This window comes from Silene latifolia, chromosome Y, assembly GCF_048544455.1.
Source record: "Silene latifolia isolate original U9 population chromosome Y, ASM4854445v1, whole genome shotgun sequence".
Lineage (NCBI taxonomy): Eukaryota > Viridiplantae > Streptophyta > Magnoliopsida > Caryophyllales > Caryophyllaceae > Silene > Silene latifolia.
In genome coordinates, this window is record NC_133538.1 from 482654969 (window position 1) to 482663182 (window position 8214).

The 8214-nt window shown below is 37.6% G+C and overlaps 1 non-coding gene across 1 annotated transcript; it reads left to right on the plus strand.

The window, feature by feature from the left end:
• The first annotated feature begins 1265 nt into the window (after window positions 1–1265).
• LOC141636138 (small nucleolar RNA R71) lies at window positions 1266–1375 on the plus strand. The gene has a single exon (XR_012540771.1). It is a non-coding gene; the product is annotated as a small nucleolar RNA R71 (small nucleolar RNA).
• The last annotated feature ends 6839 nt before the right edge of the window (window positions 1376–8214 follow it).

Here is an 8214-nt window from a genome sequence, read left to right on the forward strand (position 1 = left end):
TTGGGCTTGGCTTGGCGACATGTAAATGGGAGTCTAATCATAATAGGCTCTTTTTCAACCTCTTTGGCCTTCTCTTCATTTCTCTTCTTTGATGATTCATTGGTATTTAGTTCCACTACCCTAGGAATTCTCCTCAATGGTTCAATCACATCTCTTGTCTTGACACTTTTTTCAACAACATCCTCTTAAATTGGACCCTTAGGTCCCTCATATCGTATACCACTTGTAAGTGGATGGTATTGATAGTTTCATGTCTTGCAGGAGGATTATCTTGAGGAGGTAATTGTCCTTTTTGTCTTTGGGAACTTGAAGAGGCCAATTGGAACATTTGTGTCTCCAACATCTTGGTATGAGCAAGATATTGTTAATGGTAGTGTCTTTGGCTTGGCTATATCTTAGCATTTGAGCAAAGAAATCTTGTTGGCTCTTTTGCATTTGAAGGACCGCTTTTTGAACATCGGAAGCTTGGTCATTGGATTGATTGTAAGAAGGTTGGTTTTGCAATCCTTGGTTTTGATTGAAGTATGGTCTTCGAGTAGGATTTATCATTGGAGGTGGGGTGTATGTTGGTTGAGGATTTTGAACATTTTGGCTTTTGTATGAGAACTTTGGGAGAAATTTGGTGTTTTCATTGTAATATTTGGAGTAAGGGGTGCCATTCTTTTATGCTTGGTAAGCATTCACTTGCTTATTTGTGCCCCTACACTCTTGTTGATCATGTCCCAAAATTCCACAATTCTCACACACTTCATGTGGAATAGAAGATGTTACTACCATGGCATTGAATTGTTGCTTGTGTGATTGAGAAGCTTCATTCATCTTGGCAATGGCCCAAGTTCATTAGCGACAGACTGTAAATCTGTTGAAGTTTTTCTACGTAGGTTCGAATCCTGCCTCAAGGGATAGGTCTTCCTGTGTTTGGATCCAATCCAGGGTGGAATAGGGGCAAGAGGTGCTTCATTCTCTTAAAGTATGAGGGATGGGTCTCTTCCCGCCTTTACGGGGCACGAGCTCCACCTGTGCCACTAACTGCTTGAGTCTCATTTTGTCAATATGGGAGCATGGTTGGGCACCCAAATTGGCACTCAATTGTGTTATGAAGTCAACTTCATGTCTCCCTCTCCTAGTAGCTTTTCTTGGCCTACTATATTGAGAGTTATGAACAACAATCTCCTTTATCTTTGCCCAAGTTTGGTTGTCATCTACCTTGGTGAATCTCCTTGCATATTCATACAACCCATTCCAAAATTGTTGGACTAGTACTTAGTCCATGATGAAGACAAGAGCGACATGTATCCTTGAATCGTCTTTCCCATGCCTCATATAAGGACTCTTCATCTCTTTGATTGAACCCAGTGATTTGGGCTCTTAACATGTTGGTCTTCTACGAAGGGTAGAACTTCTTGTAAAAGGCAAGTGCTAACTTCTTCCATGAATTAATACCAAGAATGGCCTTGTCTAGGCTCTTCAACCATTGTTTTGCGGTTCTGATCAAGGAAAAAGGAAAAATACCCATCGAATTTGGTCTTGAGTTACCCCCGTTTGGGAAATGGCATCACAATAGTCACAAAAAGTCTTCATGTGTAAATGAGGTCCCTCACTAGGCATCCCTCCTAATTGACTTCTCTCAACTAATTATATGAATGCGGATTTGGCAATGAAATTACCGGCCAAGTGGTGTGGTGTTGGAATACCATTTGGTAGGTTCTCCTCAGTTTGTACGGAATGAGACGAAAATTTAGGCATTGTAGGTTGATTTTGGTTGTTTTGTGAAGAGATCCAATTTGATTAGTTAATGTTGATGATGCCTTAAGACAAATTAATCTTACTATTTATTTAATTGTGTGCTTCTTAAGTTTTAACCATCTAGTATGAAGCTTCAATTATCAATTCAAGGTTATCAAGAAAGTCAACATGAAGATCAAAGATGAAGATTGTCATTAATGTTAAAGTCATGTGTTGTAAGGAGATCTTTAACTCGAATTTACGTTTAGGTGCAAAAACAACAGTTCAGTCAACTGTTACTTCTGACTCGTTCTTCAAAGAATTATTTCGAAAATATTTGAACCTTTGATAAAATGATTTCAATGTTCAAAAATAGTTTTCTAAAAAATGCTTTGATGTCTTTGAAGAAAATAAAGCTTTCAATGTCTTGCTAAGAAGTTTGCTTGCAAAATAAGACACATTCTATAAATGGGTTATTTGCTTTTACATTTTTGGAAATGTTTATGGTTCCCATAAACACAACCATTTAGGCTTGTTTCTCGATGAAAAACCCAACCCATATTTGTGTGTGCACAATATGATTTCTTGCATTCTTAGGCACCGATTTCTTGGGGAAGAATACTCGGTTGCTTGATAAAGAATTCGGTTGACTTGTGCATGTTGCCCAAGCAAACTACTAACAATATTTTAATCACCTGTGCTTATGAGTGTAAGTTATTTTAATGTGTAAAGTATACTACTCGGACATTATAAATACCTTACTTAATTCATTTTTAGAAGTGTGCAATAACGAGTTTAAAACCGAAAAAAAGACTTATGCTTTATCGAGTAAATTAACTTTGCAAAATCGTTTATCACTTACAAATCTTTGAATCATTTTGCAAGTTTATTTTTTCTCTTTGAGTCTTTTATTATGTTTGTTGTGTTGCACCTAGTCATTTAGTCGAGTTCGAGGATCCCGTGTTTTGTACTTAAACTTTATCTCCTCCGTTTAATTGAGTGAACATCATTGAGATAAGTAGAGTCTTGTAACAACCGGGTAGAACCAAACAAAAGTCATAGGATAGAGTTATGTTAAGTATAAAGTCTTAGAAGCGGAGTAGCTTTTGAGCACGGAGTGTTTCAGCGGAGTAGCCCAAAGCAAAAGCCTTATTGCGGAGTAACTTTAAGCACGGAGTCTTTCGGCGGAGTAGCCCAAAGCAAAAGTCTTGGAAGCGGAGTAGCTTTTAAGCATTAACAACCGGAGTAGGTTGTGGAGTTGTTCTATAATTCGAGGTGGTCTTAGTTTCTATGAGTTTACTTCTAAGACGTTTGACAAAATAGGGATGGAAGTAGGTCAGGGAGTAATGACCGAACCAGTTTTAAAAACATCGTTTGTCGTATCTTTTTCGTTTTATTTCTGCTGCCACTCTATACTCACGTTTATATCTTTAAAATCAAAAGTTGAGTACACTGTAATTTCTGCTTCCTGAATCTTTGTTGATTACTTCTAACTCTCTAGTTCTAAGTATCAACTTCTCCTTTCATCTAAGCATTGTTAAAAGTGTTCAAGAGTTTTAAAATAAGCTTTCATTAAGCTTAAATTTTAAATAGACACATACTTCACCTCCTCCCCCTCATAGGTGCTCTTGCGTGTGACTCTTCTTTTGGTATCAGAGCCTTGTGCTCTTGATACTGGTTAATTACCAGAGAGTTGACCATATAGTCATGGACGGGAAACATACTAAGTACCATATCTTCAAAGGGGATAACTACTCCGGGTGGAAGCACCGTATGGAACACTACGCCAAAAGTACGGATTATGAGTGTTGGGTAATTATTCAAAAGGGTCCCCTTGCTATAACAGTCACTGCCTCTGATTGGAACACTGGAGTAAAAAGTGAGGAAAGTTATGTCGAGGCTGATTATCGTAAAATCGAAAAAAATTCTAAAGCCATGTCCATTCTTCAATATGGCATCGGTGATCAAGATATTAATCGCTTCTCCGGATGTACCTCAGCTAAAGAGATTTGGGACACCTTAAGCCTTGCTTATAAGGGAACATCTCAAGTCAAGAAGCATCGTATTGAACTTCTCAAGCAACAATATGAGATGCTCAATATGATGAAAGACGAGTCAATCAATTGTCTTTCTTCTCGCTTTTCTAGTATTGTCAATGAACTTAAGAGTCTAGGTAGATTGTTCGAATCCGAGGATATAGTCCGAAAGATCGTTCGTATCCTTAGTGATAAATGGCAACCGAAGGTGATGGCTATTGAGGAGGCTAAAGATCTATCCGAATTGTCCCTCAATGAACTAATGGGCTCACTTATGGCACACGAGTTAAGTCTCGTAAAGCGCTCGGGTGAAAATTCCAAAGCTAGAGGTTTTGCTCTCAAATGAACCTCAAGTGATGAGGAAGATAATGGAGATGACAAACAAGCCATGTCATCACGTAACATGGCGGATATGATCAATAGTCACAATCCTAAGAAGTACAACAATTCTAGTAGAAAACGTTTTCAAAAGAAGAGATCTTATTCCACGGTGGCTTGTTTCAAATGTGGTGAGAAAGGTCACCTTATCAAAGATTGACCTAAGTGGAATGAGTTCAAATCTAGAGAAAAACGAGATTTTGCAAAGAAAGATTTTAAGCATAAAGTCATGTCTGCAATATGGGGTGTATCTTATTCCGATTAGGATGAAGTCGTTGAGGAAGAATTAGATGCCAAAGTTTGTATGACAACTGGTCTTGATCTTGACGGAACCAAGTCTTTAAAGAAAGAATCCGCACTATGTCTTATGGCTCACTCCGATGACTCCAGCAATGACTCTGACACCGAGGTAATTAATCTCAAGAACAAGGTTAGAACTCTTTCTAAAGATAAGCTTTGTTTGATGTTTGATGACGTACTTGACAAGAGTCTAGCTAAAAATAATAAACTCTATGACTTGCAAACTCAAATTGAGGAGATTGCCGAAGAAAATGTTGGTCTTAGAGAGTTCTAGACGAGATAAAAGAAAGTAACATCATTCCATCACTCAAAAAGGAAATTAAGAATTTGAGAAAAGAAAACCTTGTTCTCACGAATATTGCTAGCTCATCAAAAGCAACAATAACCTCTACTGTTGTTCCTGATGTTGAAAAAGAAAAGGAGTCTTTAATTATTCAAGTTAATATTTTGATTAAAGAACGAGACTCATTGCTAGCTGACCTTACCTCGTGTCGACATGATAATAAGCAACTCGAGCAAATTTCTTTATTGCTTGGTGATGAATGTAGTCGTGCTAAATCCGCTTTTGACAAAGTAGGCCATCTAAATCTTGACCATCTTGCTAAAGTTGAAACATTGACCAAAGAGTTGAATGATGCAAAAGAGTTTTACAGGAAATGGGAAGGTAGCCAAAACATTTTAGACTCCCTCATAAATCAGTCCCAAAAATCTGAAGAGAAAGACGGACTTGGTTTCAAAAGCAACAGTTCAGTGAACTATAACTTTTGAAATCAGGAACCAAGCAAGACTGATTTACAAAGGAGAAAATATGCAGGCCTTCCGAAGTATATTGTTTGCAATTTTTGTGGTCATACCGATCATGATTTTAATGGTTGTCCTGAAATATTAAACGACTTAAATAAGAACATCAAGGTTGCTAAAAAGGCGTGGGTTCGCAAAGATTTGATTAACAATGCAACTCACAAAAAGGGATCCACATTCGTTTGGATTCCTAAACTAACCTCTTGATTTCTTATAGGCATTAGTGAGAGGCTGCAGCAATTAGTACTTGGACAGTGGATGTTCACGTCATATGACGGGAAGTAAAGACCAATTCCTCTCACTAGAAGCCTATAATGGTGGCACCGTGACATTTGGTGACAATAAGAAAGGTGAAATTATTGCAATCAGGAAGGTTAGTAAGTCATCGTCACAATGTGTCGACAAAGTGTTGCTTGTCAAAGGTTTGAAGCATGATCTCCTTCGCATATCTCAAATGTGTGATAATGGTAATATCGTTGAATTTTGTGCTAGTGAATGTCATGTCCTAGATGGTAATACAAGGGAAATTGTTTTAGAAGGAAAACGTGTTAACGATGTTTACTTGACTAATCTTTTTGCATTGTCTAGTCGTACCATGTCTTGTATTAGTGCTATGAAAAAGAACAACCCAGGCTTTGGCATAAAAGATTAGGTCACGTAAATGCTAGAGCATTGAACACCCTTAAGCGACTTGACTTAGCCGACGGCATTCCTAACATAAAATTCGACTTTACTAGCTTGTGTGATGATTGTGCTAAGGGAAAACAAGTAAGAAGCTCCTTTAAATCGAAAAAGTTCGTTACTACATCTAAAACTTTTGAGTTACTTCATATTTATTTATGTGGTCCAATGCGTGTTAAAAGTAGAGGCGGTAGTCGTTTCTTATGTGTGATTGTTGACGATTTTTCACAATTTGTTTGGCTTCTCTACTTAAGTTCTAAAGATGAAGTATTTGATGAATTTTTTATTTGGTTGAAAAAGGTTCAAAACAAGTTTGATAAAAAGCTCATATCTTTGAGATCTGACCATGGAACCGAATTTAAAAATTCCTCATTTATTATTTATTGTGATAAGCACGGTATTAGCCATAACGTTCCCACGGATGCTACACCTCAACAAAACGGGAATGTAGAGTGTATGAACCGTACACTTGAAAACATGGCTAGGGCTATGCTCATTAGTAGTAAGTTGCCAAAGAATTTTTGGGCCGAAGCCGTCAACACATCATGTCACATTTATAACCGTGTTATGATCCGAAAAATTCTTAACAAAACACTCTACGAGTTGCTTAAAGGAAGAAAGCCTAATTTATCCTATCTGAAATGCTTTGGAAGCAAATGTTTTGTTCAAAACAATGGAAAGGATAATTTGGGTAAATTTGATGCTCGTAGTGATGAGGCCGTATTTGTCGGTTATTCGAATCGTAGCAAGGCTTATAAAGTGTATAATAAACGAACAATGAAAATGGAAAAAAGTGTGCATGTCATATTTGATGAGTCTAGTCTTTTTCATTCTAATACACAAGAATAGGATGATGAAGATGATGAGGACTATGAGCTTGGAATGATCCGATATGACATGGATGATGTACATGAGGAAAACGAACAAGAGGAGCAGAATCAAAAGTCGGAGCAACTGTTGATTGAAGGAACTGGCCAAGAGACAGGGGGAACAGAACCACTTACACCACAAAATGAGGCTACGACATCCAGGGGGAATGAGGGTGATACCGTTGTTTTAGTACCAAAAATAATTACCTAGGACAACTAACTGAAGTTAGCGGAAGTAGGGTCGATCTCCACAGGGAGGCTATTATATCTATCTGCTAATTACCTCTGTCTAGTAGCAAATGGGGGTTTTAAAATTTATTTCTACACTACTGAAGGTCTGAGGCAAGAGAAACAGAGAAAAGAGCAATAAAATAAGAACAAGGTATAAATGTGATCAGATAAAGAGAGATATGTCAGGATTTCGGTTCACCATGGCACTTTACTAACTCAGTAATAAATAGTTCAGACGATCTACTATGAGAAGGGCATGGGAAAGATCCTTCCGGTCTGCTATCCACCCTAGATTACAACTAACTTAACTTCCAACCTCATTAGGGTAGTCTACTATTCATAACAGGTCTGTTCATTCCAATCTTCCGATCCAGGAGTGAATTTAACCAAAATAAAGGGGTTTAGAAGCGTGCACTCAACTAAACTTATCATAGTTATATTGTTAATGGCACAGTTCTCACAGTCAATCGTCTAACCTAGTCACAACATTATCAATTTACTAACATGGCTCCCCTAATCCTAACATAAGGGGAATTAGCTACTCATGCTTTTAATGTAATCAACAATAATAACAATAAGTATGCTAAAAGGAGACATAATAATGAGATTAAAGGAACGAATCATAAACCAATAACTAAAGCAATCAAGCAACAGAACAATAATAATTAAGAACAAACAAGAGATTAAATTGAGAATAAAGAGAAGGGAAAGATTACAAAGTTCGAATCCGGAATTAAGGAGGCAGAGGAAAAGTTTCAGCAGTAATTAGAGTAAAGAAAAGTTTTATAAGGTGTGATTAAGATGTCCATTAACCTAATGACGACTTCCTTTATATAGGGAAGCGTTTTATTAACATAAATAAACCTAAACACAAAATAAGAATCCCGTGTAAATAAGCTAGTCACTCGATCGAGGCATTTCATCCCTCTCGATCAAGTGGTTCTTCAGCAATTCTTCTCGATCGAGCAACTAGGGCTCTCGATCGAAGACCTTCAAAATAGCACATTTCGATCGAGTACAAAAACAACTCGATCGAACTCCTTGCTCTGCCAAAACTACTCGATCGACCACAAAAGACTTCGATCGAGTAACTTGCCACTGAAAACAGCCTTGAACTCGTTTGGTTAGCTTCCATGAACCTCCTTCACGCTTCCCGAGGTAGGCATTCCGCTCTAAATCTTCATCTCCTCAAA